The following is a 26,051-nucleotide window of genomic DNA, read 5'->3' as shown; positions in this document are numbered from 1 at the left end:
TGGAGTGTAACTAATGTTGTCAGTGCAATTTCCGCTTGTTTCATTTTTTACAAAGACACTCGAAATAGCACATCCTTAATGCTATTTACTGCAGAGAACAAACCAAACTCGACTGAATCGCAAGTCTTGCCCTGAAGTTAAGAGTACTTCCTTATTGTAGGTGTTATCACATGCGCCTAACATCCCTAACGTGCCTTTTGGATTCGGGTCAGGTACACATGTAGTAATAACTTAAACTACTCTGGGTCCCAGTCTTACGCAGTTGTATAGCTATGGACTCTGTGGCGCAATGGTAGCGCGTCTGACTCCAGATCAGAAGGTTGCGTGTTCAATTCACGTAAGAGTCAGAAAAAACAGTATTAAAACATGGTTACAAAATAATGGTTCTTGAGTGAAGTAATTGTAAAAAGAAAATCTTGCTCCAGGTTGTGACTGTTGTGAATGGTTACGGACTCTGTGGCGCAATGGTAGCGCGTCTGACTCCAGATCAGAAGGTTGCGTGTTCAATTCAAGTCAGAGTCAGAAAAGACAGTATTAAAACATGGTTACAAAATAATAGTTCTTGAGTTAAGTAATTGTAAGAAGAAAATCTTGCTTCAGGTTGTGACTTCATTATTGCGTACTGAGGCTTTTTTTTATATCCTTAGAGACAACGAAGACAGTCCCTATTTTTCCAAATCCCTTCTTAATAGAACATTGTGACATGTTGCATGTGACATGGAGGCTCAATGGTCTAGTGGCATGATTCTCGCTTTGGGTGCGAGAGGTCCCGGGTTCAAATCCCGGTTGAGCCCATTATTAAAGTGTAACTAATGTTAAAGATAGGGACTGTCTTCTTCGTCTCTATGGATATAATAAAATGCACGGGACATAGAGGCTCAATGGTCTAGTGGCATGATTCTTGATTTAGGTTCAAATCCCGGTTGAGCCCATTGTTGGAGTGTAACTAATGTTGTCAGTGCAATTTCCGCTTGTTTCATTTTTCACAAAGACACTCGAAATAGCACACCCTTAATGCTATTTACTGCAGAGAACAAACCAAACTCGACTGAATCGCAAGTCTTGCCCTGAAGTTAAGAGTACTTCCTTATTGTAGGTGTTATCACATGCGCCTAACATCCCTAACGTGCCTTTTGGATTCGGGTCAGGTACACATGAAGTAATAACTTAAACTACTCTGGGTCCCAGTCTTACGCAGTTGTATAGGTACGGACTCTGTGGCGCAATGGTAGCGCGTCTGACTCCAGATCAGAAGGTTGCGTGTTCAATTCACGTCAGAGACAGAAAAAACGGTATTAAAACATGGTTACAAAATAATGGTTCTTGAGTGAAGTAATTGTAAAAAGAAAATCTTGCTCCAGGTTGTGACTGTTGTGAATGGTTACGGACTCTGTGGCGCAATGGTAGCGCGTCTGACTCCAGATCAGAAGGTTGCGTGTTCAATTCAAGTCAGAGTCAGAAAAGACAGTATTAAAACATGGTTACAAAATAATAGTTCTTGAGTTAAGTAATTGTAAGAAGAAAATCTTGCTTCAGGTTGTGACTTCATTATTGCGTACTGAGGCTTTTTTTTATATCCTTAGAGACAACGAAGACAGTCCCTATTTTTCCAAATCCCTTCTTAATAGAACATTGTGACATGTTGCATGTGACATGGAGGCTCAATGGTCTAGTGGCATGATTCTCGCTTTGGGTGCGAGAGGTCCCGGGTTCAAATCCCGGTTGAGCCCATTATTAAAGTGTAACTAATGTTAAAGATAGGGACTGTCTTCTTCGTCTCTATGGATATAATAAAATGCACGGGACATAGAGGCTCAATGGTCTAGTGGCATGATTCTTGATTTAGGTTCAAATCCCGGTTGAGCCCATTGTTGGAGTGTAACTAATGTTGTCAGTGCAATTTCCGCTTGTTTCATTTTTCACAAAGACACTCGAAATAGCACACCCTTAATGCTATTTACTGCAGAGAACAAACCAAACTCGACTGAATCGCAAGTCTTGCCCTGAAGTTAAGAGTACTTCCTTATTGTAGGTGTTATCACATGCGCCTAACATCCCTAACGTGCCTTTTGGATTCGGGTCAGGTACACATGAAGTAATAACTTAAACTACTCTGGGTCCCAGTCTTACGCAGTTGTATAGGTACGGACTCTGTGGCGCAATGGTAGCGCGTCTGACTCCAGATCAGAAGGTTGCGTGTTCAATTCACGTCAGAGACAGAAAAAACGGTATTAAAACATGGTTACAAAATAATGGTTCTTGAGTGAAGTAATTGTAAGAAGAAAATCTTGCTCCAGGTTGTGACTTCATTATTGCGTACTGAAGCTGTTTTTTATATCCTTAGAGACAACGAAGACAGTCCTTATTTTTCCAAAGCCATTCTTAATAGAACATTGTGACATGTTGCATATGACATGGAAGCTCAATGGTGTAGTGGCATGATTCTCGCTTTGGGTGCGAGAGGTCCCGGGTTCAAATCCCGGTTGAGCCCATTATTAAAGTGTAACTAATGTTAAAGATAGGGACTGTCTTCTTCGTCTCTATGGATATAATAAAATGCACGGGACATAGAGGCTCAATGGTCTAGTGGCATGATTCTTGCTTTAGGTTCAAATCCCGGTTGAGCCCATTGTTGGAGTGTAACTAATGTTGTCAGTGCAATTTCCGCTTGTTTCATTTTTTACAAAGACACTCGAAATAGCACATCCTTAATGCTATTTACTGCAGAGAACAAACTAAACTCGACTGAATCGCAAGTCTTGCCCTGAAGTTAAGAGTACTTCCTTATTGTAGGTGTTATCACATGCGCCTAACATCCCTAACGTGCCTTTTGGATTCGGGTCAGGTACACATGTAGTAATAACTTAAACTACTCTGGGTCCCAGTCTTACGCAGTTGTATAGCTATGGACTCTGTGGCGCAATGGTAGCGCGTCTGACTCCAGATCAGAAGGTTGCGTGTTCAATTCACGTAAGAGTCAGAAAAAACAGTATTAAAACATGGTTACAAAATAATGGTTCTTGAGTGAAGTAATTGTAAAAAGAAAATCTTGCTCCAGGTTGTGACTGTTGTGAATGGTTACGGACTCTGTGGAGCAATGGTAGCGCGTCTGACTCCAGATCAGAAGGTTGCGTGTTCAATTCAAGTCAGAGTCAGAAAAAACAGTATTAAAACATGGTTACAAAATAATAGTTCTTGAGTTAAGTAATTGTAAGAAGAAAATCTTGCTTCAGGTTGTGACTTCATTATTGCGTACTGAGGCTTTTTTTTATATCCTTAGAGACAACGAAGACAGTCCCTATTTTTCCAAATCCCTTCTTAATAGAACATTGTGACATGTTGCATGTGACATGGAGGCTCAATGGTCTAGTGGCATGATTCTCGCATTGGGTGCGAGAGGTCCCCGGTTCAAATCCCGGTTGAGCCCATTATTAAAGTGTAACTAATGTTAAAGATAGGGACTGTCTTCTTCGTCTCTATGGATATAATAAAATGCACGGGACATAGAGGCTCAATGGTCTAGTGGCATGATTCTTGATTTAGGTTCAAATCCCGGTTGAGCCCATTGTTGGAGTGTAACTAATGTTGTCAGTGCAATTTCCGCTTGTTTCATTTTTCACAAAGACACTCGAAATAGCACACCCTTAATGCTATTTACTGCAGAGAACAAACCAAACTCGACTGAATCGCAAGTCTTGCCCTGAAGTTAAGAGTACTTCCTCATTGTAGGTGTTATCACATGCGCCTAACATCCCTAACGTGCCTTTTGGATTCGGGTCAGGTACACATGAAGTAATAACTTAAACTACTCTGGGTCCCAGTCCTACGCAGTTGTATAGGTACGGACTCTGTGGCGCAATGGTAGCGCGTCTGACTCCAGATCAGAAGGTTGCCTGTTCAATTCACGTCAGAGACAGAAAAAACGGTATTAAAACATGGTTACAAAATAATGGTTCTTGAGTGAAGTAATTGTAAGAAGAAAATCTTGCTCCAGGTTGTGACTTCATTATTGCGTACTGAGGCTGTTTTTTATATCCTTAGAGACAACGAAGACAGTCCCTATTTTTCCAAAGCCATTCTTAATAGAACATTGTGACATGTTGCATGTGACATGGAGGCTCAATGGTCTAGTGGCATGATTCTCGCTTTGGGTGCGAGAGGTCCCGGGTTCAAATCCCGGTTGAGCCCATTATTAAAGTGTAACTAATGTTAAAGATAGGGACTGCGTTCTTCGTCTCTATGGATATAATGAAATGCACGGGACATAGAGGCTCAATGGTCTAGTGGCATGATTCTTGATTTAGGTTCAAATCCCGGTTGAGCCCATTGTTGGAGTGTAACTAATGTTGTCAGTGCAATTTCCGCTTGTTTCATTTTTCACAAAGACACTCGAAATAGCACACCCTTAATGCTATTTACTGCAGAGAACAAACCAAACTCGACTGAATCGCAAGTCTTGCCCTGAAGTTAAGAGTACTTCCTCATTGTAGGTGTTATCACATGCGCCTAACATCCCTAACGTGCCTTTTGGATTCGGGTCAGGTACACATGAAGTAATAACTTAAACTACTCTGGGTCCCAGTCCTACGCAGTTGTATAGGTACGGACTCTGTGGCGCAATGGTAGCGTGTCTGACTCCAGATCAGAAGGTTGCCTGTTCAATTCACGTCAGAGACAGAAAAAACGGTATTAAAACATGGTTACAAAATAATGGTTCTTGAGTGAAGTAATTGTAAGAAGAAAATCTTGCTCCAGGTTGTGACTTCATTATTGCGTACTGAGGCTGTTTTTTATATCCTTAGAGACAACGAAGACAGTCCCTATTTTTCCAAAGCCATTCTTAATAGAACATTGTGACATGTTGCATGTGACATGGAGGCTCAATGGTCTAGTGGCATGATTCTCGCTTTGGGTGCGAGAGGTCCCGGGTTCAAATCCCGGTTGAGCCCATTATTAAAGTGTAACTAATGTTAAAGATAGGGACTGCGTTCTTCGTCTCTATGGATATAATGAAATGCACGGGACATAGAGGCTCAATGGTCTAGTGGCATGATTCTTGATTTAGGTTCAAATCCCGGTTGAGCCCATTGTTGGAGTGTAACTAATGTTGTCAGTGCAATTTCCGCTTGTTTCATTTTTCACAAAGACACTCGAAATAGCACACCCTTAATGCTATTTACTGCAGAGAACAAACCAAACTCGACTGAATCGCAAGTCTTGCCCTGAAGTTAAGAGTACTTCCTCATTGTAGGTGTTATCACATGCGCCTAACATCCCTAACGTGCCTTTTGGATTCGGGTCAGGTACACATGAAGTAATAACTTAAACTACTCTGGGTCCCAGTCCTACGCAGTTGTATAGGTACGGACTCTGTGGCGCAATGGTAGCGTGTCTGACTCCAGATCAGAAGGTTGCCTGTTCAATTCACGTCAGAGACAGAAAAAACGGTATTAAAACATGGTTACAAAATAATGGTTCTTGAGTGAAGTAATTGTAAGAAGAAAATCTTGCTCCAGGTTGTGACTTCATTATTGCGTACTGAGGCTGTTTTTTATATCCTTAGAGACAACGAAGACAGTCCCTATTTTTCCAAAGCCATTCTTAATAGAACATTGTGACATGTTGCATGTGACATGGAGGCTCAATGGTCTAGTGGCATGATTCTCGCTTTGGGTGCGAGAGGTCCCGGGTTCAAATCCCGGTTGAGCCCATTATTAAAGTGTAAATAATGTTAAAGATAGGGACTGCGTTCTTCGTCTCTATGGATATAATGAAATGCACGGGACATAGAGGCTCAATGGTCTAGTGGCATGATTCTTGATTTAGGTTCAAATCCCGGTTGAGCCCATTGTTGGAGTGTAACTAATGTTGTCAGTGCAGTTTCCGCTTGTTTCATTTTTCACAAAGACACTCGAAATAGCACATCCTTAATGCTATTTACTGCAGAGAACAAACCAAACTCGACTGAATCGCAAGTCTTGCCCTGAAGTTAAGAGTACTTCCTTATTGTAGGTGTTATCACATGCGCCTAACATCCCTAACGTGCATTTTGGATTCGGGTCAGGCACACATGTAGTAATAACTTAACTACTCTGGGTCCCAGTCTTACGCAGTTGTATAGCTACGGACTCTGTGGTGCGATGGTAGCGCGTCTGACTCCAGATCAGAAGGTTGCGTGTTCAATTCACGTAATAGTCAGAAAAAACAGTATTAAAACATGGTTACAAAATAATGGTTCTTGAGTGAAGTAATTGTAAGAAGAAAATCTTGCTTCAGGTTGTGACTTCATTATTGCGTACTGAGGCTTTTTTTATATCCTTAGAGACAACGAAGACAGTCCCTATTTTTCCAAATCCCTTCTTAATAGAACATTGTGACATGTTGCATGTGACATGGAGGCTCAATGGTCTAGTGGCATGATTCTCACTTTGGGTGCGAGAGGTCCCGGGTTCAAATCCCGGTTGAGCCCATTATTAAAGTGTAACTAATGTTAAAGATAGGGACTGTCTTCTTCGTCTCTATGGATGTAATAAAATGCACGGGACATAGAGGCTCAATGGTCTAGTGGCATGATTCTTGCTTTAGGTTCAAATCCCGGTTGAGCCCATTGTTGGAGTGTAACTAATGTTGTCAGTGCAATTTCCGCTTGTTTCATTTTTTACAAAGACACTCGAAATAGCACATCCTTAATGCTATTTACTGCAGAGAACAAACCAAACTCGACTGAATCGCAAGTCTTGCCCTGAAGTTAAGAGTACTTCCTTATTGTAGGTGTAATCGCATGCGCCTAACATCCCTAACGTGCCTTTTGGATTCGGGTCAGGCACACATGTAGTAATAACTTAACTACTCTGGGTCCCAGTCTTACGCAGTTGTATAGCTACGGACTCTGTGGCGCAATGGTAGCGCGTCTGACTCCAGATCAGAAGGTTGCGTGTTCAATTCACGTAAGGTTCAGAAAAAACAGTATTAAAACATGGTTACAAAATAATGGTTCTTGAGTGAAGTAATTGTAAAAAGAAAATCTTGCTCCAGGTTGTGACTGTTGTGAATGGTTACGGACTCTGTGGCGCAATGGTAGCGCGTCTGACTCCAGATCAGAAGGTTGCGTGTTCAATTCAAGTCAGAGTCAGAAAAAACAATATTAAAACATGGTTACAAAATAATAGTTCTTGAGTTAAGTAATTGTAAGAAGAAAATCTTGCTTCAGGTTGTGACTTCATTATTGCGTACTGAGGCTTTTTTTTATATCCTTAGAGACAACGAAGACAGTCCCTATTTTTCCAAATCCCTTCTTAATAGAACATTGTGACATGTTGCATGTGACATGCAGGCTCAATGGTCTAGTGGCATGATTCTCGCTTTGGGTGCGAGAGGTCCCGGGTTCAAATCCCGGTTGAGCCCATTATTAAAGTGTAACTAATGTTAAAGATAGGGACTGTCTTCTTCGTCTCTATGGATATATTAAAATGCACGGGAGATAGAGGCTCAATGGTCTAGTGCCATGATTCTTGATTTAGGTTCAAATCCCGGTTGAGCCCATTGTTGGAGTGTAACTAATGTTGTCAGTGCAATTTCCGCTTGTTTCATTTTTCACAAAGACACTCGAAATAGCACACCCTTAATGCTATTTACTGCAGAGAACAAACCAAACTCGACTGAATCGCAAGTCTTGCCCTGAAGTTAAGAGTACTTCCTTATTGTTGGTGTTATCACATGCGCCTAACATCCCTAACGTGCCTTTTGGATTCGGGTCAGGTACACATGAAGTAATAACTTAAACTACTCTGGGTCCCAGTCTTACGCAGTTGTATAGCTACGGACTCTGTGGCGCAATGGTAGCGCGTCTGACTCCAGATCAGAAGGTTGCGTGTTCAATTCACGTCAGAGACAGAAAAAACGGTATTAAAACATGGTTACAAAATAATGGTTCTTGAGTGAAGTAATTGTAAAAAGAAAATCTTGCTCCAGGTTGTGACTTCATTATTGCGTACTGAAGCTGTTTTTTATATCCTTAGAGACAACGAAGACAGTCCCTATTTTTCCAAAGCCATTCTTAATAGAACATTGTGACATGTTGCATGTGACATGGAAGCTCAATGGTCTAGTGGCATGATTCTCGCTTTGGGTGCGAGAGGTCCCGGGTTCAAATCCCGGTTGAGCCCATTATTAAAGTGTAACTAATGTTAAAGATAGGGACTGTCTTCTTCGTCTCTATGGATATAATGAAATGCACGGGACATAGAGGCTCAATGGTCTAGTGGCATGATTCTTGCTTTAGGTTCAAATCCCGGTTGAGCCCATTGTTGGAGTGTAACTAATGTTGTCAGTGCAATTTCCGCTTGTTTCATTTTTTACAAAGACACTCGAAATAGCACATCCTTAATGCTATTTACTGCAGAGAACAAACCAAACTCGACTGAATCGCAAGTCTTGCCCTGAAGTTAAGAGTATTTCCTTATTGTAGGTGTTATCACATGCGCCTAACATCCCTAACGTGCCTTTTGGATTCGGGTCAGGTACAGATGTAGTAATAACTTAAACTACTCTGGGTCCCAGTCTTACGCAGTTGTATAGCTACGGACTCTGTGGCGCAATGGTAGCGCCTCTGACTCCAGATCAGAAGGTTGCGTGTTCAATTCAAGTCAGAGTCAGAAAAAACAGTATTAAAACATGGTTACAAAATAATAGTTCTTGAGTGAAGTAATTGTAAGAAGAAAATCTTGCTTCAGGTTGTGACTTCATTATTGTGTACTGAGGCTTTTTTTTATATCCTTAGAGACAACGAAGACAGTCCCTATTTTTCCAAATCCATTCTGAATAGAACATTGTGACATGTTGCATATGACATGGAAGTTCAATGGTCTAGTGGCATGATTCTCGCTTTGGGTGCGAGAGGTCCCGGGTTCAAATCCCGGTTGAGCCCATTATTAAAGTGTAACTAATGTTAAAGATAGGGACTGTCTTCTTCGTCTCTATGGATATAATAAAATGCACGGGACATAGAGGCTCAATGGTCTAGTGGCATGATTCTTGCTTTAGGTTCAAATCCCGGTTGAGCCCATTGTTGGAGTGTAACTAATGTTGTCAGTGCAATTTCCGCTTGTTTCATTTTTTACAAAGACACTCGAAATAGCACATCCTTAATGCTATTTACTGCAGAGAACAAACCAAACTCGACTGAATCGCAAGTCTTGCCCTGAAGTTAAGAGTACTTCCTTATTGTAGGTGTTATCACATGCGCCTAACATCCCTAACGTGCCTTTTGGATTCGGGTCAGGTACACATGTAGTAATAACTTAAACTACTCTGGGTCCCAGTCTTACGCAGTTGTATAGCTATGGACTCTGTGGCGCAATGGTAGCGCGTCTGACTCCAGATCAGAAGGTTGCGTGTTCAATTCACGTAAGAGTCAGAAAAAACAGTATTAAAACATGGTTACAAAATAATGGTTCTTGAGTGAAGTAATTGTAAAAATAAAAAATCTTGCTCCAGGTTGTGACTGTTGTGAATGGTTACGGACTCTGTGGCGCAATGGTAGCGCGTCTGACTCCAGATCAGAAGGTTGCGTGTTCAATTCAAGTCAGAGTCAGAAAAAACAGTATTAAAACATGGTTACAAAATAATAGTTTTTGAGTTAAGTAATTGTAAGAAGAAAATCTTGCTTCAGGTTGTGACTTCATTATTGCGTACTGAGGCTTTTTTTTATATCCTTAGAGACAACGAAGACAGTCCCTATTTTTCCAAATCCCTTCTTAATAGAACATTGTGACATGTTGCATGTGACATGGAGGCTCAATGGTCTAGTGGCATGATTCTCGCTTTGGGTGCGAGAGGTCCCGGGTTCAAATCCCGGTTGAGCCCATTATTAAAGTGTAACTAATGTTAAAGATAGGGACTGTCTTCTTCGTCTCTATGGATATAATAAAATGCACGGGACATAGAGGCTCAATGGTCTAGTGGCATGATTCTTGATTTAGGTTCAAATCCCGGTTGAGCCCATTGTTGGAGTGTAACTAATGTTGTCAGTGCAATTTCCGCTTGTTTCATTTTTCACAAAGACACTCGAAATAGCACACCCTTAATGCTATTTACTGCAGAGAACAAACCAAACTCGACTGAATCGCAAGTCTTGCCCTGAAGTTAAGAGTACTTCCTTATTGTAGGTGTTATCACATGCGCCTAACATCCCTAACGTGCCTTTTGGATTCGGGTCAGGTACACATGAAGTAATAACTTAAACTACTCTGGGTCCCAGTCTTACGCAGTTGTATAGATACGGACTCTGTGGCGTAATGGTAGCGCGTCTGACTCCAGATCAGAAGGTTGCGTGTTCAATTCACGTCAGAGACAGAAAAAACGGTATTAAAACATGGTTACAAAATAATGGTTCTTGAGTGAAGTAATTGTAAGAAGAAAATCTTGCTCCAGGTTGTGACTTCATTATTGCGTACTGAGGCTGTTTTTTATATCCTTAGAGACAACGAAGACAGTCCCTATTTTTCCAAAGCCATTCTTAATAGAACATTGTGACATGTTGCATGTGACATGGAGGCTCAATGGTCTAGTGGCATGATTCTCGCTTTGGGTGCAAGAGGTCCCGGGTTCAAATCCCGGTTGAGCCCATTATTAAAGTGTAACTAATGTTAAAGATAGGGACTGCGTTCTTCGTCTCTATGGATATAATGAAATGCACGGGACATAGAGGCTCAATGGTCTAGTGGCATGATTCTTGATTTAGGTTCAAATCCCGGTTGAGCCCATTGTTGGAGTGTAACTAATGTTGTCAGTGCAATTTCCGCTTGTTTCATTTTTCACAAAGACACTCGAAATAGCACATCCTTAATGCTATTTACTGCAGAGAACAAACCAAACTCGACTGAATCGCAAGTCTTGCCCTGAAGTTAAGAGTACTTCCTTATTGTAGGTGTTATCACATGCGCCTAACATCCCTAACGTGCATTTTGGATTCGGGTCAGGCACACATGTAGTAATAACTTAACTACTCTGGGTCCAAGTCTTACGCAGTTGTATAGCTACGGACTCTGTGGCGCAATGGTAGCGCGTCTGACTCCAGATCAAAAAGTTGCGTGTTCAATTCAAGTCAGAGTCAGAAAAAACAGTATTAAAACATGGTTACAAAATAATGGTTCTTGAGTGAAGTAATTGTAAGAAGAAAATCTTGCTCCAGGTTGTAAATTCATTATTGCGTACTGAAGCTGTTTTTTATATCCTTAGAGACAACGAAGACAGTCCTTATTTTTCCAAAGCCATTCTTAATAGAACATTGTGACATGTTGCATATGACATGGAAGCTCAATGGTCTAGTGGCATGATTCTCGCTTTGGGTGCGAGAGGTCCCGAGTTCAAATCCCGGTTGAGCCCATTATTAAAGTGTAACTAATGTTAAAGATAGGGACTGTCTTCTTCGTCTCTATGGATATAATAAAATGCACGGGACATAGAGGCTCAATGGTCTAGTGGCATGATTCTTTCTTTAGGTTCAAATCCCGGTTGAGCCCATTGTTGGAGTGTAACTAATGTTGTCAGTGCAATTTCCGCTTGTTTCATTTTTTACAAAGACACTCGAAATAGCACATCCTTAATGCTATTTACTGCAGAGAACAAACCAAACTCGACTGAATCGCAAGTCTTGCCCTGAAGTTAAGAGTACTTCCTTATTGTAGGTGTTATCACATGCGCCTAACATCCCTAACGTGCCTTTTGGATTCGGGTCAGGTACACATGTAGTAATAACTTAAACTACTCTGGGTCCCAGTCTTACGCAGTTGTATAGCTATGGACTCTGTGGCGCAATGGTAGCGCGTCTGACTCCAGATCAGAAGGTTGCGTGTTCAATTCACGTAAGAGTCAGAAAAAACAGTATTAAAACATGGTTACAAAATAATGGTTCTTGAGTGAAGTAATTGTAAAAAGAAAATCTTGCTCCAGGTTGTGACTTCATTATTGCGTACTGAAGCTGTTTTTTATATCCTTAGAGACAACGAAGACAGTCCTTATTTTTCCAAAGCCATTCTTAATAGAACATTGTGACATGTTGAATGTGACATGGAGGCTCAATGGTCTAGTGGCATGATTCTCGCTTTGGGTGCGAGAGGTCCCGGGTTCAAATCCCGGTTGAGCCCATTATTAAAGTGTAACTAATGTTAAAGATAGGGATTGTCTTCTTCGTCTCTATGGATATAATAAAATGCACGGGACATAGAGGCTCAATGGTCTAGTGGCATGATTCTTGCTTTAGGTTCAAATCCCGGTTGAGCCCATTGTTGGAGTGTAACTAATGTTGTCAGTGCAATTTCCGCTTGTTTCATTTTTTAGAAAGACACTCGAAATAGCACATCCTTAATGCTATTTACTGTAGAGAACAAACCAAACTAGACTGAATCGCAAGTCTTGCCCTGAAGTTAAGAGTACTTCCTTATTGTAGGTGTTATCACATGCGCCTAACATCTCTAACGTGCCTTTTGGATTCGGGTCAGGTACACATGTAGTAATAACTTAAACTACTCTGGGTCCCAGTCTTACGCAGTTGTATAGCTACGGACTCTGTGGCGCAATGGTAGCGCGTCTGACTCCAGATCAGAAGGTTGCGTGTTCAATTCACGTCAGACTCAGAAAAAACAGTATTAAAACATGGTTACAAAATAATGGTTCTTGAGTGAAGTAATTGTAAGAAGAAAATCTTGCTTCCGGTTGTGACTTCATTATTGCGTACTGAGGCTTTTTTTTATATCCTTAGAGACAACGAAGACAGTACCTATTTTTCCAAAGCCATTCTTAATAGAACATTGTGACATGTTGCATGTGACATGGAGGCTCAATGGTCTAGTGGCATGATTCTCGCTTTGGGTGCGAGAGGTCCCGGGTTCAAATCCCGGTTGAGCCCATTATTAAAGTGTACCTAATGTTAAAGATAGGGACTGTCTTCTTCGTCTCTATGGATATAATAAAATGCACGGGACATAGAGGCTCAATGGTCTAGTGGCATGATTCTTGCTTTAGGTTCAAATCCCGGTTGAGCCCATTGTTGGAGTGTAACTAATGTTGTCAGTGCAATTTCGGCTTGTTTCATTTTTTAGAAAGACACTCGAAATAGCACATCCTTAATGCTATTTACTGCAGAGAACAAACCAAACTCGACTGAATCGCAAGTCTTGCCCTGAAGTTAAAAGTACTTCCTTATTGTAGGTGTTATCACATGCGCCTAATATCCCTAACGTGCCTTTTGAATTCGGGTCAGGCACACATGTAGTAATAACTTAACTACTCTGGGTCCCAGTCTTACGCAGTTGTATAGCTACGGACTCTGTGGCGCAATGGTAGCGCGTCTGACTCCAGATCAGAAGGTTGCGTGTTCAATTCAAGTCAGAGTCAGAAAAAACAGTATTAAAACATGGTTACAAAATTATAGTTCTTGAGTGAAGAAATTGTAAGAAGAAAATCTTGCATCAGGTTGTGACTTCATTATTGTGTACTGAGGCTTTTTTTTATATCCTTAGAGACAACGAAGACAGTCCCTATTTTTCCAAATCCATTCTTAATAGAACATTGTGACATGTTGCATAAGACATGGAGGCTCAATGGTCTAGTGGCATTATTCTCGCTTTGGGTGCGAGAGGTCCCGGGTTCAAATCCCGGTTGAGCCCATTGTTGGAGTGTAACTAATGTTGTCAGTGCAATTTCCGCTTGTTTCATTTTTTACAAAGACACTCGAAATAGCACATCCTTAATGCTATTTACTGCAGAGAACAAACCAAACTCGACTGAATCGCAAGTCTTGCCCTGAAGTTAAGAGTACTTCCTTATTGTAGGTGTTATCACATGCGCCTAACATCCCTAACGTGCCTTTTGGATTCGGGTCAGGTACACATGTAGTAATAACTTAAACTACTCTGGGTCCCAGTCTTACGCAGTTGTATAGCTACGGACTCTGTGGCGCAATGGTAGCGCGTCTGACTCCAGATCAGAAGGTTGCGTGTTCAATTCAAGTCAGAGTCAGAAAAAACAGTATTAAAACATGGTTACAAAATAATAGTTCTTGAGTGAAGTAATTGTAAGAAGAAAATCTTGCTTCCGGTTGTGACTTCATTATTGCGTACTGAGGCTTTTTTTTATATCCTTAGAGACAACAAAGACAGTCCCTATTTTTCCAAATCCATTCTTAATAGAACATTGTGACATGTTGCATGTGACATGGAGGCTCAATGGTCTAGTGGCATGATTCTCGCTTTGGGTGCGAGAGGTCCCGGGTTCAAATCCCGGTTGAGCCCATTATTAAAGTGTACCTAATGTTAAAGATAGGGACTGTCTTCTTCGTCTCTATGGATATAATAAAATGCACGGGACATAAAGGCTTAATGGTCTAGTGGCATGATTCTTGCTTTAGGTTCAAATCCCGGTTGAGCCCATTGTTGGAGTGTAACTAATGTTGTCAGTGCAATTTCCGCTTGTTTCATTTTTTAGAAAGACACTCGAAATAGCACATCCTTAATGCTATTTACTGCAGAGAACAAACCAAACTCGACTGAATCGCAAGTCTTGCCCTGAAGTTAAGAGTACTTCCTTATTGTAGGTGTTATCACATGCGCCTAACATCCCTAACGAGCCTTTTGGAGTCGGGTCAGGTACACATGTAGTAATAACTTAAACTACTCTGGGTCCCAGTCTTACGCAGTTGTATAGCTACGGACTCTGTGGCGCAATGGTAGCGCGTCTGACTCCAGATCAGAAGGTTGCGTGTTCAATTCACGTCAGACTCAGAAAAAACAGTATTAAAACATGGTTACAAAATAATGGTTCTTGAGTGAAGTAATTGTAAGAAGAAAATCTTGCTCCAGGTTGTGACTTCATTATTGCGTACTGAGGCTTTTTTTCATATCCTTAGAGACAACGAAGACAGTCCCAATTTTTCCAAAGTCATTCTTAATAGAACATTGTGACATGTTGCATGTGACATGGAGGCTCGATGGTCTAGTGGCATGATTCTCGCTTTGGGTGCGAGAGGTCCCGGGTTCAAATCCCGGTTGAGCCCATTATTAAAGTGTACCTAATGTTAAAGATAGGGACTGTCTTCTTCGTCTCTATGGATATAATAAAAAGCACGCGACATAGAGGCTCAATGGTCTAGTGGCATGATTCTTGCTTTAGGTTCAAATCCCGGTTGAGCCCATTGTTGGAGTGTAACTAATGTTGTCAGTGCAATTTCCGCTTGTTTCATTTTTTAGAAAGACACTCGAAATAGCACATCCTTAATGCTATTTACTGTAGAGAACAAACCAAACTCGACTGAATCGCAAGTCTTGCCCTGAAGTTAAGAGTACTTCCTTATTGTAGGTGTTATCACATGCGCCTAACATCCCTAACGTGCCTTTTGGATTCGGGTCAGGTACACATGTAGTAATAACTTAAACTACTCTGGGTCCCAGTCTTACGCAGTTGTATAGCTATGGACTCTGTGGCGCAATGGTAGCGCGTCTGACTCCAGATCAGAAGGTTGCATGTTCAATTCAAGTCAGAGTCAGAAAAAACAGTATTAAAACTTGGTTACAAAATAATAGTTCTTGAGTGAAGTAATTGTAAGAAGAAAATCTTGCTTTCGGTTGTGACTTCATTATTGCGTACTGAGGCTTTTTTTCATATCCTTAGAGACAACGAAGACAGTCCCAATTTTTCCAAAGTCATTCTTAATAGAACATTGTGACATGTTGCATGTGACATGGAGGCTCGATGGTCTAGTGGCATGATTCTCGCTTTGGGTGCGAGAGGTCCCGGGTTCAAATCCCGGTTGAGCCCATTATTAAAGTGTACCTAATGTTAAAGATAGGGACTGTCTTCTTCGTCTCTATGGATATAATAAAAAGCACGCGACATAGAGGCTCAATGGTCTAGTGGCATGATTCTTGCTTTAGGTTCAAATCCCGGTTGAGCCCATTGTTGGAGTGTAACTAATGTTGTCAGTGCAATTTCCGCTTGTTTCATTTTTTACAAAGACACTCGAAATAGCACATCCTTAATGCTATTTACTGCAGAGAACAAACCAAACTCGACTGAATCGCAAGTCTTGCCCTGAAGTTAAGAGTACTTCCTTATTGTAGGTGTTATCACATGCGCCTAACATCCCTAACGTGCCTTTTGGATTCGGGTCAGGTACACATGTAGTAATAACTTAAACTACTCTGGGTCCCAGTCTTACGCAGTTGTATAGCTATGGACTCTGTGGCGCAATGGTAGCGCGTCTGACTCCAGATCAGAAGGTTGCATGTTCAATTCAAGTCAGAGTCAGAAAAAACAGTATTAAAACATGGTTACAAAATAATAGTTCTTGAGTGAAGTAATTGTAAGAAGAAAATCTTGCTTCCGGTTGTGACTTCATTATTGCGTACTGAGGCTTTTTTTTATATCCTTAGAGACAACGAAGACAGTCCCTATTTTTCCAAAGCCATTCTTAATAGAACATTGTGACATGTTGCATGTGACATGGAGGCTCGATGGTCTAGTGGCATGATTCTCGCTTTGGGTGCGAGAGGTCCCGGGTTCAAATCCCGGTTGAGCCCATTATTAAAGTGTACCTAATGTTAAAGATAGGGACTGTCTTCTTCGTCTCTATGGATATAATAAAAAGCACGCGACATAGAGGCTCAATGGTCTAGTGGCATGATTCTTGCTTTAGGTTCAAATCCCGGTTGAGCCCATTGTTGGAGTGTAACTAATGTTGTCAGTGCAATTTCCGCTTGTTTCATTTTTTACAAAGACACTCGAAATAGCACATCCTTAATGCTATTTACTGCAGAGAACAAACCAAACTCGACTGAATCGCAAGTCTTGCCCTGAAGTTAAGAGTACTTCCTTATTGTAGGTGTTATCACATGCGCCTAACATCCCTAACGTGCCTTTTGGATTCGGGTCAGGTACACATGTAGTAATAACTTAAACTACTCTGGGTCCCAGTCTTACGCAGTTGTATAGCTACGGACTCTGTGGCGCAATGGTAGCGCGTCTGACTCCAGATCAGAAGGTTGCGTGTTCAATTCAAGTCAGAGTCAGAAAAAACAGTATTAAAACATGGTTACAAAATAATAGTTCTTGAGTGAAGTAATTGTAAGAAGAAAATCTTGCTTCCGGTTGTGACTTCATTATTGCGTACTGAGGCTTTTTTTTATATCCTTAGAGACAACGAAGACAGTCCCTATTTTTCCAAATCCATTCTTAATAGAACATTGTGACATGTTGCATGTGACATGGAGGCTCAATGGTCTAGTGACATGATTCTCGCCTTGGGTGCGAGAGGTCCCGGGTTCAAATCCCGGTTGAGCCCTTTATTAAAGTGTACCTAATGTTAAAGATAGGGACTGTCTTCTTCGTCTCTATGGATATAATAAAATGCACGGGACATAGAGGCTCAATGGTCTAGTGACATGATTCTTGCTTTAGGTTCAAATCCCGGTTGAGCCCATTGTTGGAGTGTAACTAATGTTGTCAGTGCAATTTCCGCTTGTTTCATTTTTTAGAAAGACACTCGAAATAGCACATCCTTAATGCTATTTACTGCAGAGAACAAACCAAACTCGACTGAATCGCAAGTCTTGCCCTGAAGTTAAGAGTACTTCCTTATTGTAGGTGTTATCACATGCGCCTAACATCCCTAACGAGCCTTTTGGAGTCGGGTCAGGTACACATGTAGTAATAACTTAAACTACTCTGGGTCCCAGTCTTACGCAGTTGTATAGCTACGGATTCTGTGGCGCAATGGTAGCGCGTCTGACTCCAGATCAGAAGGTTGCGTGTTCAATTCACGTCAGACTCAAAAAAAACAGTATTAAAACATGGTTACAAAATAATGGTTCTTGAGTGAAGTAATTGTAAGAAGAAAATCTTGCTCCAGGTTGTGACTTCATTATTGCGTACTGAGGCTTTTTTTCATATCCTTAGAGACAACGAAGACAGTCCCTATTTTTCCAAAGTCATTCTTAATAGAACATTGTGACATGTTGCATGTGACATGGAGGCTCGATGGTCTAGTGGCATGATTCTCGCTTTGGGTGCGAGAGGTCCCGGGTTCAAATCCCGGTTGAGCCCATTATTAAAGTGTACCTAATGTTAAAGATAGGGACTGTCTTCTTCGTCTCTATGGATATAATAAAATGCACGCGACATAGAGGCTCAATGGTCTAGTGGCATGATTCTTGCTTTAGGTTCAAATCCCGGTTGAGCCCATTGTTGGAGTGTAACTAATGTTGTCAGTGCAATTTCCGCTTGTTTCATTTTTTAGAAAGACACTCGAAATAGCACATCCTTAATGCTATTTACTGCAGAGAATAAACCAAACTCGACTGAATCGCAAGTCTTGCCCTGAAGTTAAGAGTACTTCCTTATTGTAGGTGTTATCACATGCGCCTAACATCCCTAACGAGCCTTTTGGAGTCGGGTCAGGTACACATGTAGTAATAACTTAAACTACTCTGGGTCCCAGTCTTACGCAGTTGTATAGCTACGGACTCTGTGGCGCAATGGTAGCGCGTCTGACTCCAGATCAGAAGGTTGCGTGTTCAATTCAAGTCAGAGTCAGAAAAAACAGTATTAAAACATGGTTACAAAATTATAGTTCTTGAGTGAAGTAATTGTAAGAAGAAAATCTTGCTTCAGGTTGTGACTTCATTATTGTGTACTGAGGCTTTTTTTTATATCCTTAGAGACAACGAAGACAGTCCCTATTTTTCCAAATCCATTCTTAATAGAACATTGTGACATGTTGCATATGACATGGAGGCTCAATGGTCTAGTGGCATGATTCTTGCTTTAGGTTCAAATCCCGGTTGAGCCCATTGTTGGAGTGTAACTAATGTTGTCAGTGCAATTTCCGCTTGTTTCATTTTTTACAAAGACACTCGAAATAGCACATCCTTAATGCTATTTACTGCAGAGAACAAACCAAACTCGACTGAATCGCAAGTCTTGCCCTGAAGTTAAGAGTACTTCCTTATTGTAGGTGTTATCACATGCGCCTAACATCCCTAACGTGCCTTTTGGATTCGGGTCAGGTACACATGTAGTAATAACTTAAACTACTCTGGGTCCCAGTCTTACGCAGTTGTATAGCTACGGACTCTGTGGCGCAATGGTAGCGCGTCTGACTCCAGATCAGAAGGTTGCGTGTTCAATTCAAGTCAGAGTCAGAAAAAACAGTATTAAAACATGGTTACAAAATAATAGTTCTTGAGTGAAGTAATTGTAAGAAGAAAATCTTGCTTCCGGTTGTGACTTCATTATTGCGTACTGAGGCTTTTTTTTATATCCTTAGAGACAACGAAGACAGTCCCTATTTTTCCAAATCCATTCTTAATAGAACATTGTGACATGTTGCATGTGACATGGAGGCTCAATGGTCTAGTGACATGATTCTCGCTTTGGGTGCGAGAGGTCCCGGGTTCAAATCCCGGTTGAGCCCTTTATTAAAGTGTACCTAATGTTAAAGATAGGGACTGTCTTCTTCGTCTCTATGGATATAATAAAATGCACGGGACATAGAGGCTCAATGGTCTAGTGACATGATTCTTGCTTTAGGTTCAAATCCCGGTTGAGCCCATTGTTGGAGTGTAACTAATGTTGTCAGTGCAATTTCCGCTTGTTTCATTTTTTAGAAAGACACTCGAAATAGCACATCCTTAATGCTATTTACTGCAGAGAACAAACCAAACTCGACTGAATCGCAAGTCTTGCCCTGAAGTTAAGAGTACTTCCTTATTGTAGGTGTTATCACATGCGCCTAACATCCCTAACGAGCCTTTTGGAGTCGGGTCAGGTACACATGTAGTAATAACTTAAACTACTCTGGGTCCCAGTCTTACGCAGTTGTATAGCTACGGATTCTGTGGCGCAATGGTAGCGCGTCTGACTCCAGATCAGAAGGTTGCGTGTTCAATTCACGTCAGACTCAAAAAAAACAGTATTAAAACATGGTTACAAAATAATGGTTCTTGAGTGAAGTAATTGTAAGAAGAAAATCTTGCTCCAGGTTGTGACTTCATTATTGCGTACTGAGGCTTTTTTTCATATCCTTAGAGACAACGAAGACAGTCCCTATTTTTCCAAAGTCATTCTTAATAGAACATTGTGACATGTTGCATGTGACATGGAGGCTCGATGGTCTAGTGGCATGATTCTCGCTTTGGGTGCGAGAGGTCCCGGGTTCAAATCCCGGTTGAGCCCATTATTAAAGTGTACCTAATGTTAAAGATAGGGACTGTCTTCTTCGTCTCTATGGATATAATAAAATGCACGCGACATAGAGGCTCAATGGTCTAGTGGCATGATTCTTGCTTTAGGTTCAAATCCCGGTTGAGCCCATTGTTGGAGTGTAACTAATGTTGTCAGTGCAATTTCCGCTTGTTTCATTTTTTAGAAAGACACTCGAAATAGCACATCCTTAATGCTATTTACTGCAGAGAATAAACCAAACTCGACTGAATCGCAAGTCTTGCCCTGAAGTTAAGAGTACTTCCTTATTGTAGGTGTTATCACATGCGCCTAACATCCCTAACGAGCCTTTTGGAGTCGGGTCAGGTACACATGTAGTAATAACTTAAACTACTCTGGGTCCCAGTCTTACGCAGTTGTATAGCTACGGACTCTGTGGCGCAATGGTAGCGCGTCTGACTCCAGATCAGAAGGTTGCGTGTTCAATTCAAGTCAGAGTCAGAAAAAACAGTATTAAAACATGGTTACAAAATTATAGTTCTTGAGTGAAGTAATTGTAAGAAGAAAATCTTGCTTCAGGTTGTGACTTCATTATTGTGTACTGAGGCTTTTTTTTATATCCTTAGAGACAACGAAGACAGTCCCTATTTTTCCAAATCCATTCTTAATAGAACATTGTGACATGTTGCATATGACATGGAGGCTCAATGGTCTAGTGGCATGATTCTTGCTTTAGGTTCAAATCCCGGTTGAGCCCATTGTTGGAGTGTAACTAATGTTGTCAGTGCAATTTCCGCTTGTTTCATTTTTTACAAAGACACTCGAAATAGCACATCCTTAATGCTATTTACTGCAGAGAACAAACCAAACTCGACTGAATCGCAAGTCTTGCCCTGAAGTTAAGAGTACTTCCTTATTGTAGGTGTTATCACATGCGCCTAACATCCCTAACGTGCCTTTTGGATTCGGGTCAGGTACACATGTAGTAATAACTTAAACTACTCTGGGTCCCAGTCTTACGCAGTTGTATAGCTATGGACTCTGTGGCGCAATGGTAGCGCGTCTGACTCCAGATCAGAAGGTTGCATGTTCAATTCAAGTCAGAGTCAGAAAAAACAGTATTAAAACATGGTTACAAAATAATAGTTCTTGAGTGAAGTAATTGTAAGAAGAAAATCTTGCTTCCGGTTGTGACTTCATTATTGCGTACTGAGGCTTTTTTTTATATCCTTAGAGACAACGAAGACAGTCCCTATTTTTCCAAAGCCATTCTTAATAGAACATTGTGACATGTTGCATGTGACATGGAGGCTCAATGGTCTAGTGGCATGATTCTTGCTTTAGGTTCAAATCCCGGTTGAGCCCATTGTTGGAGTGTAACTAATGTTGTCAGTGCAATTTCCGCTTGTTTCATTTTTTACAAAGACACTCGAAATAGCACATCCTTAATGCTATTTACTGCAGAGAACAAACCAAACTCGACTGAATCGCAAGTCTTGCCCTGAAGTTAAGAGTACTTCCTTATTGTAGGTGTTATCACATGCGCCTAACATCCCTAACGTGCCTTTTGGATTCGGGTCAGGTACACATGTAGTAATAACTAAAACTACTCTGGGTCCCAGTCTTACGCAGTTGTATAGCTATGGACTCTGTGGCGCAATGGTAGCGCGTCTGACTCCAGATCAGAAGGTTGCATGTTCAATTCAAGTCAGAGTCAGAAAAAACAGTATTAAAACATGGTTACAAAATAATAGTTCTTGAGTGAAGTAATTGTAAGAAGAAAATCTTGCTTCCGGTTGTGACTTCATTATTGCGTACTGAGGCTTTTTTTTATATCCTTAGAGACAACGAAGACAGTCCCTATTTTTCCAAAGCCATTCTTAATAGAACATTGTGACATGTTGCATGTGACATGGAGGCTCAATGGTCTAGTGGCATGATTCTCGAGAGGTCCCGGGTTCAAATCCCGGTTGAGCCCATTGTTGGAGTGTAACTAATGTTGTCAGTGCAATTTCCGCTTGTTTCATTTCTTACAAAGACACTCGAAATAGCACATCCTTAATGCTATTTACTGAAGAGAACAAACCAAACTCGACTGAATCGCAAGTCTTGCCCTGAAGTTAAGAGTACTTCCTTATTGTAGGTGTTATCACATGCGCCTAACCTCCCTAACGTGCCTTTTGGATTCGGGTCAGGTACACATGTAGTAATAACTTAAACTACTCTGGGTCCCAGTCTTACGCAGTTGTATAGCTACGGACTCTGTGGCGCAATGGTAGCGCGTCTGACTCCAGATCAGAAGGTTGCGTGTTCAATTCAAGTTAGAGTCAGAAAAAACAGTATTAAAACATGGTTACAAATTAATAGTTCTTGAGTGAAGTAATTGTAAGAAGAAAATCTTGCTTCCGGTTGTGACTTCATTATTGCGTACTGAGGCTTTTTTTTATATCCTTAGAGACAACGAAGACAGTCCCTATTTTTCCAAATCCATTCTTAATAGAACATTGTGACATGTTGCATGTGACATGGAGGCTCAATGGTCTAGTGGCATGATTCTCGCTTTGGGTGCGAGAGGTCCCGGGTTCAAATCCCGGTTGAGCCCATTATTAAAGTGTACCTAATGTTAAAGATAGGGACTGTCTTCTTCGTCTCTATGGATATAATAAAATGCACGGGACATAGAGGCTCAATGGTCTAGTGGCATGATTCTTGCTTTAGGTTCAAATCCCGGTTGAGCCCATTGTTGGAGTGTAACTAACGTTGTCAGTGCAATTTCCGCTTGTTTCATTTTTTAGAAAGACACTCGAAATAGCACATCCTTAATGCTATTTACTGCAGAGAACAAACCAAACTCGACTGAATCGCAAGTCTTGGCCTGAAGTTAAGAGTACTTCCTTATTGTAGGTGTTATCACATGCGCCTAACATCCCTAACGAGCCTTTTGGAGTCGGGTCAGGTACACATGTAGTAATAACTTAAACTACTCTGGGTCCCAGTCTTACGCAGGTGTATAGCTACGGACTCTGCTCCAGGTTGTGACTGTTGTGAATGGCTACGGTCTCTGTGGCGCAATGGTAGCGCGTCTGACTCCAGATCAGAAGGTTGCGTGTTCAATTCAAGTCAGAGTCTGATGGTTCTAATGGTTCTTGAGTGAAGTAATTGTAAAAAGAAAATCTTGCTCCAGGTTGTGACTGTTGTGAATGGCTACGGTCTCTGTGGCGCAATGGCAGCGCGTCTGACTCCAGATCAGAAGGTTGCGTGTTCAATTCAAGTCAGAGTCAGAAAAAACAGTATCAAAACATGGTTACAAAATAATAGTTCTTGAGTTAAGTAATTGTAAGAAGAAAATCTTGCTTCAGGTTGTGACTTCATTATTGCGTACTGAGGCTTTTTTTTATATACTTAGAGACAACGAAGACAGTCCCTATTTTTCCAAATCCATTCTTAATAGAACATTGTGACATGTTGCATGTGACATGGAGGCTCAATGGTCTAGTGGCATGATTCTCGATTTGGGTGCGAGAGGTCCCGGGTTCAAATCCCGGTTGAGCCCATTATTAAAGTGTAACTAATGTTAAAGATAGGGACTGTCTTCTTCGTCTCTATGGATATAATAAAATGCACGGGACATAGAGGCTCAATGGTCTAGTGGAATAATTCTTGATCTAGGTTCAAATCCCGGTTGAGCCTATTGTTGGAGTGTAACTAATGTTGTCAGTGCAATTTCCGCTTGTTTCATTTTTTACAAAGACACTCGAAATAGCACATCCTTAATGCTATTTACTGCAGAGAACAAACCAAACTCGACTGAATCGCAAGTCTTGCCCTGAAGTTAAGAGTACTTCCTTATTGTAGGTGTTATCACATGCGCCTAACATCCCTAACGTGCCTTTTGGATTCGGGTCAGGTACACATGTAGTAATAACTTAAACTACTCTGGGTCCCAGTTTTACGCAGTTCTTTAGCTACGGACTCTGTGGCGCAATGGTAGCGCGTCTGACTCCAGATCAGAAGGTTGCGTGTTCAATTCACGTCAGAGCCAGAAAAAACAGTATTAAAACATGGTTACAAAATAATGGTTCTTGAGTGAAGTAATTGTAAGAAGAAAATCTTGCTCCAGGTTATGACTTCATTATTGCGTACTGAGGCTTTTTTTCATATCCTTAGAGACAACGAAGACAGTCCCTATTTTTCCAAAGCCATTCTTAATAGAACATTGTGACATGTTGCATGTGACATTGAGGCTCGATAGTCTAGTGGCATGATTCTCGCTTTGGGTGCGAGAGGTCCCGGGTTCAAATCCCGGTTGAGCCCATCATTAAACTGTACCTAAAGTTAAAGATAGGGACTGTCTTCTTCGTCTCTATGGATATAATAAAATGCACGGGACATAGAGGCTCAATGGTCTAGTGGCATGATTCTTGCTTTAGGTTCAAATCCCGGTTGAGCCCATTGTTGGAGTGTAACTAATGTTGTCAGTGCAATTTCCGCTTGTTTCATTTTTTAGAAAGACACTCGAAATAGCACATCCTTAATGCTATTTACTGCAGAGAACAAACCAAACTAGACTGAATCGCAAGTCTTGCCCTGAAGTTAAGAGTACTTCCTTATTGTAGGTGTTATCACATGCGCCTAACATCCCTAACGTGCCTTTTGGATTCGGGTGAGGTACACATGTAGTAATAACTTAAGCTACTCTGGGTCCCAGTCTTACGCAGTTGTATAGCTACGGACTCTGTGGCGCAATGGTAGCGCGTCTGACTCCAGATCAGAAGGTTGCGTGTTCAATTCACGTCAGAGTCAGAAAAAACAGTATTAAAACATGGTTACAAAATAATGGTTCTTAAGTGAAGTAATTGTAAGAAGAAAATCTTGCTCCAGGTTATGACTTCATTATTGCGTACTGAGGCTTTTTTTCATATCCTTAGAGAGAACGAAGACAGTCCCTATTTTTCCAAAGCCATTCTTAATAGAACATTGTGACATGTTGCATGTGACATGGAAGCTCGATGGTCTAGTGGCATGATTCTCGCTTTGGGTGCGAGAGGTCCCGGGTTCAATTCCCGGTTGAGCCCATTATTAAAGTGTAACTAATGTTAAAGATAGGGACTGTCTTCTTCGTCTCTATGGATATATTAAAATGCACAGGACATAGAGGCTCAATGGTCTAGTGGCATGATTCTTGCTTTAGGTTCAAATCCCGGTTGAGCCCATTGTTGGAGTGTAACTAATGTTGTCAGTGCAATTTCCGCTTGTTTCATTTTTTAGAAAGACACTCGAAATAGCGGGTCACAGTCTTACGCAGTTGTATAGCTACGGAGACTGTGGCGCAATGGTAGCGCGTCTGACTCCAGATCAGAAGGTTGCGTGTTCAATTCAAGTCAGAGTCAGAAAAAACAGTATTAAAACATGGTTACAAAATAATAGTTCTTGAGTTAAGTAATTGTAAGAAGAAAATCTTGCTTCAGGTTGTGACTTCATTATTGCGTACTGAGGCTTTTTTTCATATCCTTAGAGACAACGAAGACAGTCCCTATTTTTCCAAAGCCATTCTTAATAGAACATTGTGACATGTTGCATGTGACATGGAGGCTCGATGGTCTAGTGGCATGATTCTCGCTTTGGGTGCGAGAGGTCCCGGGTTCAAATCCCGGTTGAGCCCATTATTAAAGTGTAACTAATGTTAAAGATAGGGACTGTCTTCTTCGTCTCTATGGATATAATAAAATGCACAGGACATAGTGGATCTATGGTCTAGTGGCATGATTCTTGCTTTAGGTTCAAATCCCGGTTGAGCCCATTGTTGGAGTGTAACTAATGTTGTCAGTGCAATTTCC

General features: G+C 41.1%; 1 long non-coding RNA gene and 66 other non-coding genes across 67 annotated transcripts; all 67 read left to right on the top strand.

The window, feature by feature from the left end:
• Positions 1 to 275: 275 nt before the first annotated feature.
• On the top strand, positions 276 to 347 carry Trnaw-cca (transfer RNA tryptophan (anticodon CCA)). The gene has a single exon. It is a non-coding gene; the product is annotated as a tRNA-Trp (tRNA).
• Positions 348 to 450: 103 nt separating this feature from the next.
• Positions 451 to 522, top strand: Trnaw-cca (transfer RNA tryptophan (anticodon CCA)). Its single transcript has one exon. It is a non-coding gene; the product is annotated as a tRNA-Trp (tRNA).
• A 200-nt stretch (positions 523 to 722) lies between these two features.
• Trnap-ugg (transfer RNA proline (anticodon UGG)) lies at positions 723 to 794 on the top strand. The gene has a single exon. It is a non-coding gene; the product is annotated as a tRNA-Pro (tRNA).
• A 417-nt stretch (positions 795 to 1,211) lies between these two features.
• On the top strand, positions 1,212 to 1,283 carry Trnaw-cca (transfer RNA tryptophan (anticodon CCA)). The gene has a single exon. It is a non-coding gene; the product is annotated as a tRNA-Trp (tRNA).
• Positions 1,284 to 1,386: 103 nt separating this feature from the next.
• Trnaw-cca (transfer RNA tryptophan (anticodon CCA)) lies at positions 1,387 to 1,458 on the top strand. Its single transcript has one exon. It is a non-coding gene; the product is annotated as a tRNA-Trp (tRNA).
• Positions 1,459 to 1,658: 200 nt separating this feature from the next.
• On the top strand, positions 1,659 to 1,730 carry Trnap-ugg (transfer RNA proline (anticodon UGG)). The gene has a single exon. It is a non-coding gene; the product is annotated as a tRNA-Pro (tRNA).
• Positions 1,731 to 2,147: 417 nt separating this feature from the next.
• Trnaw-cca (transfer RNA tryptophan (anticodon CCA)) lies at positions 2,148 to 2,219 on the top strand. The gene has a single exon. It is a non-coding gene; the product is annotated as a tRNA-Trp (tRNA).
• A 689-nt stretch (positions 2,220 to 2,908) lies between these two features.
• Positions 2,909 to 2,980, top strand: Trnaw-cca (transfer RNA tryptophan (anticodon CCA)). Its single transcript has one exon. It is a non-coding gene; the product is annotated as a tRNA-Trp (tRNA).
• Positions 2,981 to 3,083: 103 nt separating this feature from the next.
• On the top strand, positions 3,084 to 3,155 carry Trnaw-cca (transfer RNA tryptophan (anticodon CCA)). Its single transcript has one exon. It is a non-coding gene; the product is annotated as a tRNA-Trp (tRNA).
• A 689-nt stretch (positions 3,156 to 3,844) lies between these two features.
• On the top strand, positions 3,845 to 3,916 carry Trnaw-cca (transfer RNA tryptophan (anticodon CCA)). The gene has a single exon. It is a non-coding gene; the product is annotated as a tRNA-Trp (tRNA).
• Positions 3,917 to 4,116: 200 nt separating this feature from the next.
• Positions 4,117 to 4,188, top strand: Trnap-ugg (transfer RNA proline (anticodon UGG)). Its single transcript has one exon. It is a non-coding gene; the product is annotated as a tRNA-Pro (tRNA).
• Positions 4,189 to 4,605: 417 nt separating this feature from the next.
• Positions 4,606 to 4,677, top strand: Trnaw-cca (transfer RNA tryptophan (anticodon CCA)). The gene has a single exon. It is a non-coding gene; the product is annotated as a tRNA-Trp (tRNA).
• Positions 4,678 to 4,877: 200 nt separating this feature from the next.
• Trnap-ugg (transfer RNA proline (anticodon UGG)) lies at positions 4,878 to 4,949 on the top strand. Its single transcript has one exon. It is a non-coding gene; the product is annotated as a tRNA-Pro (tRNA).
• Positions 4,950 to 5,366: 417 nt separating this feature from the next.
• Positions 5,367 to 5,438, top strand: Trnaw-cca (transfer RNA tryptophan (anticodon CCA)). The gene has a single exon. It is a non-coding gene; the product is annotated as a tRNA-Trp (tRNA).
• A 200-nt stretch (positions 5,439 to 5,638) lies between these two features.
• Positions 5,639 to 5,710, top strand: Trnap-ugg (transfer RNA proline (anticodon UGG)). Its single transcript has one exon. It is a non-coding gene; the product is annotated as a tRNA-Pro (tRNA).
• Positions 5,711 to 6,397: 687 nt separating this feature from the next.
• Positions 6,398 to 6,469, top strand: Trnap-ugg (transfer RNA proline (anticodon UGG)). The gene has a single exon. It is a non-coding gene; the product is annotated as a tRNA-Pro (tRNA).
• Positions 6,470 to 6,884: 415 nt separating this feature from the next.
• On the top strand, positions 6,885 to 6,957 carry Trnaw-cca (transfer RNA tryptophan (anticodon CCA)). Its single transcript has one exon. It is a non-coding gene; the product is annotated as a tRNA-Trp (tRNA).
• A 103-nt stretch (positions 6,958 to 7,060) lies between these two features.
• Positions 7,061 to 7,132, top strand: Trnaw-cca (transfer RNA tryptophan (anticodon CCA)). Its single transcript has one exon. It is a non-coding gene; the product is annotated as a tRNA-Trp (tRNA).
• Positions 7,133 to 7,332: 200 nt separating this feature from the next.
• Trnap-ugg (transfer RNA proline (anticodon UGG)) lies at positions 7,333 to 7,404 on the top strand. The gene has a single exon. It is a non-coding gene; the product is annotated as a tRNA-Pro (tRNA).
• A 417-nt stretch (positions 7,405 to 7,821) lies between these two features.
• Positions 7,822 to 7,893, top strand: Trnaw-cca (transfer RNA tryptophan (anticodon CCA)). The gene has a single exon. It is a non-coding gene; the product is annotated as a tRNA-Trp (tRNA).
• Positions 7,894 to 8,093: 200 nt separating this feature from the next.
• On the top strand, positions 8,094 to 8,165 carry Trnap-ugg (transfer RNA proline (anticodon UGG)). The gene has a single exon. It is a non-coding gene; the product is annotated as a tRNA-Pro (tRNA).
• A 417-nt stretch (positions 8,166 to 8,582) lies between these two features.
• On the top strand, positions 8,583 to 8,654 carry Trnaw-cca (transfer RNA tryptophan (anticodon CCA)). Its single transcript has one exon. It is a non-coding gene; the product is annotated as a tRNA-Trp (tRNA).
• A 200-nt stretch (positions 8,655 to 8,854) lies between these two features.
• Positions 8,855 to 8,926, top strand: Trnap-ugg (transfer RNA proline (anticodon UGG)). Its single transcript has one exon. It is a non-coding gene; the product is annotated as a tRNA-Pro (tRNA).
• Positions 8,927 to 9,343: 417 nt separating this feature from the next.
• On the top strand, positions 9,344 to 9,415 carry Trnaw-cca (transfer RNA tryptophan (anticodon CCA)). The gene has a single exon. It is a non-coding gene; the product is annotated as a tRNA-Trp (tRNA).
• Positions 9,416 to 9,520: 105 nt separating this feature from the next.
• Positions 9,521 to 9,592, top strand: Trnaw-cca (transfer RNA tryptophan (anticodon CCA)). The gene has a single exon. It is a non-coding gene; the product is annotated as a tRNA-Trp (tRNA).
• Positions 9,593 to 9,792: 200 nt separating this feature from the next.
• Trnap-ugg (transfer RNA proline (anticodon UGG)) lies at positions 9,793 to 9,864 on the top strand. Its single transcript has one exon. It is a non-coding gene; the product is annotated as a tRNA-Pro (tRNA).
• Positions 9,865 to 10,281: 417 nt separating this feature from the next.
• On the top strand, positions 10,282 to 10,353 carry Trnaw-cca (transfer RNA tryptophan (anticodon CCA)). The gene has a single exon. It is a non-coding gene; the product is annotated as a tRNA-Trp (tRNA).
• Positions 10,354 to 10,387: 34 nt separating this feature from the next.
• On the top strand, positions 10,388 to 25,851 carry LOC130649556 (uncharacterized). The gene is made up of 2 exons (XR_008983062.1): positions 10,388 to 11,952; positions 23,247 to 25,851. It is a non-coding gene; the product is annotated as an uncharacterized LOC130649556 (long non-coding RNA).
• Positions 10,554 to 10,625, top strand: Trnap-ugg (transfer RNA proline (anticodon UGG)). The gene has a single exon. It is a non-coding gene; the product is annotated as a tRNA-Pro (tRNA).
• On the top strand, positions 11,314 to 11,385 carry Trnap-ugg (transfer RNA proline (anticodon UGG)). The gene has a single exon. It is a non-coding gene; the product is annotated as a tRNA-Pro (tRNA).
• Trnaw-cca (transfer RNA tryptophan (anticodon CCA)) lies at positions 11,803 to 11,874 on the top strand. The gene has a single exon. It is a non-coding gene; the product is annotated as a tRNA-Trp (tRNA).
• Trnap-ugg (transfer RNA proline (anticodon UGG)) lies at positions 12,075 to 12,146 on the top strand. The gene has a single exon. It is a non-coding gene; the product is annotated as a tRNA-Pro (tRNA).
• Trnaw-cca (transfer RNA tryptophan (anticodon CCA)) lies at positions 12,564 to 12,635 on the top strand. The gene has a single exon. It is a non-coding gene; the product is annotated as a tRNA-Trp (tRNA).
• Positions 12,836 to 12,907, top strand: Trnap-ugg (transfer RNA proline (anticodon UGG)). The gene has a single exon. It is a non-coding gene; the product is annotated as a tRNA-Pro (tRNA).
• Trnaw-cca (transfer RNA tryptophan (anticodon CCA)) lies at positions 13,324 to 13,395 on the top strand. The gene has a single exon. It is a non-coding gene; the product is annotated as a tRNA-Trp (tRNA).
• Positions 13,596 to 13,667, top strand: Trnap-ugg (transfer RNA proline (anticodon UGG)). Its single transcript has one exon. It is a non-coding gene; the product is annotated as a tRNA-Pro (tRNA).
• On the top strand, positions 13,948 to 14,019 carry Trnaw-cca (transfer RNA tryptophan (anticodon CCA)). The gene has a single exon. It is a non-coding gene; the product is annotated as a tRNA-Trp (tRNA).
• On the top strand, positions 14,220 to 14,291 carry Trnap-ugg (transfer RNA proline (anticodon UGG)). The gene has a single exon. It is a non-coding gene; the product is annotated as a tRNA-Pro (tRNA).
• On the top strand, positions 14,709 to 14,780 carry Trnaw-cca (transfer RNA tryptophan (anticodon CCA)). The gene has a single exon. It is a non-coding gene; the product is annotated as a tRNA-Trp (tRNA).
• Positions 14,981 to 15,052, top strand: Trnap-ugg (transfer RNA proline (anticodon UGG)). The gene has a single exon. It is a non-coding gene; the product is annotated as a tRNA-Pro (tRNA).
• Positions 15,470 to 15,541, top strand: Trnaw-cca (transfer RNA tryptophan (anticodon CCA)). The gene has a single exon. It is a non-coding gene; the product is annotated as a tRNA-Trp (tRNA).
• Trnap-ugg (transfer RNA proline (anticodon UGG)) lies at positions 15,742 to 15,813 on the top strand. The gene has a single exon. It is a non-coding gene; the product is annotated as a tRNA-Pro (tRNA).
• Positions 16,231 to 16,302, top strand: Trnaw-cca (transfer RNA tryptophan (anticodon CCA)). The gene has a single exon. It is a non-coding gene; the product is annotated as a tRNA-Trp (tRNA).
• Positions 16,503 to 16,574, top strand: Trnap-ugg (transfer RNA proline (anticodon UGG)). Its single transcript has one exon. It is a non-coding gene; the product is annotated as a tRNA-Pro (tRNA).
• Positions 16,992 to 17,063, top strand: Trnaw-cca (transfer RNA tryptophan (anticodon CCA)). The gene has a single exon. It is a non-coding gene; the product is annotated as a tRNA-Trp (tRNA).
• Trnap-ugg (transfer RNA proline (anticodon UGG)) lies at positions 17,264 to 17,335 on the top strand. Its single transcript has one exon. It is a non-coding gene; the product is annotated as a tRNA-Pro (tRNA).
• On the top strand, positions 17,753 to 17,824 carry Trnaw-cca (transfer RNA tryptophan (anticodon CCA)). The gene has a single exon. It is a non-coding gene; the product is annotated as a tRNA-Trp (tRNA).
• On the top strand, positions 18,025 to 18,096 carry Trnap-ugg (transfer RNA proline (anticodon UGG)). Its single transcript has one exon. It is a non-coding gene; the product is annotated as a tRNA-Pro (tRNA).
• On the top strand, positions 18,514 to 18,585 carry Trnaw-cca (transfer RNA tryptophan (anticodon CCA)). Its single transcript has one exon. It is a non-coding gene; the product is annotated as a tRNA-Trp (tRNA).
• Trnaw-cca (transfer RNA tryptophan (anticodon CCA)) lies at positions 19,122 to 19,193 on the top strand. The gene has a single exon. It is a non-coding gene; the product is annotated as a tRNA-Trp (tRNA).
• On the top strand, positions 19,394 to 19,465 carry Trnap-ugg (transfer RNA proline (anticodon UGG)). Its single transcript has one exon. It is a non-coding gene; the product is annotated as a tRNA-Pro (tRNA).
• Positions 19,883 to 19,954, top strand: Trnaw-cca (transfer RNA tryptophan (anticodon CCA)). Its single transcript has one exon. It is a non-coding gene; the product is annotated as a tRNA-Trp (tRNA).
• Trnap-ugg (transfer RNA proline (anticodon UGG)) lies at positions 20,155 to 20,226 on the top strand. The gene has a single exon. It is a non-coding gene; the product is annotated as a tRNA-Pro (tRNA).
• Positions 20,644 to 20,715, top strand: Trnaw-cca (transfer RNA tryptophan (anticodon CCA)). Its single transcript has one exon. It is a non-coding gene; the product is annotated as a tRNA-Trp (tRNA).
• On the top strand, positions 21,252 to 21,323 carry Trnaw-cca (transfer RNA tryptophan (anticodon CCA)). The gene has a single exon. It is a non-coding gene; the product is annotated as a tRNA-Trp (tRNA).
• Positions 21,860 to 21,931, top strand: Trnaw-cca (transfer RNA tryptophan (anticodon CCA)). The gene has a single exon. It is a non-coding gene; the product is annotated as a tRNA-Trp (tRNA).
• Positions 22,473 to 22,544, top strand: Trnaw-cca (transfer RNA tryptophan (anticodon CCA)). Its single transcript has one exon. It is a non-coding gene; the product is annotated as a tRNA-Trp (tRNA).
• Positions 22,745 to 22,816, top strand: Trnap-ugg (transfer RNA proline (anticodon UGG)). Its single transcript has one exon. It is a non-coding gene; the product is annotated as a tRNA-Pro (tRNA).
• Trnaw-cca (transfer RNA tryptophan (anticodon CCA)) lies at positions 23,272 to 23,343 on the top strand. Its single transcript has one exon. It is a non-coding gene; the product is annotated as a tRNA-Trp (tRNA).
• Trnaw-cca (transfer RNA tryptophan (anticodon CCA)) lies at positions 23,424 to 23,495 on the top strand. Its single transcript has one exon. It is a non-coding gene; the product is annotated as a tRNA-Trp (tRNA).
• Positions 23,696 to 23,767, top strand: Trnap-ugg (transfer RNA proline (anticodon UGG)). The gene has a single exon. It is a non-coding gene; the product is annotated as a tRNA-Pro (tRNA).
• On the top strand, positions 24,184 to 24,256 carry Trnaw-cca (transfer RNA tryptophan (anticodon CCA)). The gene has a single exon. It is a non-coding gene; the product is annotated as a tRNA-Trp (tRNA).
• Trnap-ugg (transfer RNA proline (anticodon UGG)) lies at positions 24,457 to 24,528 on the top strand. The gene has a single exon. It is a non-coding gene; the product is annotated as a tRNA-Pro (tRNA).
• On the top strand, positions 24,946 to 25,017 carry Trnaw-cca (transfer RNA tryptophan (anticodon CCA)). The gene has a single exon. It is a non-coding gene; the product is annotated as a tRNA-Trp (tRNA).
• On the top strand, positions 25,218 to 25,289 carry Trnap-ugg (transfer RNA proline (anticodon UGG)). Its single transcript has one exon. It is a non-coding gene; the product is annotated as a tRNA-Pro (tRNA).
• Trnaw-cca (transfer RNA tryptophan (anticodon CCA)) lies at positions 25,535 to 25,604 on the top strand. Its single transcript has one exon. It is a non-coding gene; the product is annotated as a tRNA-Trp (tRNA).
• On the top strand, positions 25,805 to 25,876 carry Trnap-ugg (transfer RNA proline (anticodon UGG)). Its single transcript has one exon. It is a non-coding gene; the product is annotated as a tRNA-Pro (tRNA).
• Positions 25,877 to 26,051: the final 175 nt, after the last annotated feature.

The sequence above is a fragment of the Hydractinia symbiolongicarpus genome, chromosome 1 (genome assembly GCF_029227915.1).
Source record: "Hydractinia symbiolongicarpus strain clone_291-10 chromosome 1, HSymV2.1, whole genome shotgun sequence".
Taxonomy (NCBI): domain Eukaryota; kingdom Metazoa; phylum Cnidaria; class Hydrozoa; order Anthoathecata; family Hydractiniidae; genus Hydractinia; species Hydractinia symbiolongicarpus.
Note: the sequence above shows the minus strand (reverse complement) of the source record. Positions and strands in the feature narration are given on the sequence as shown.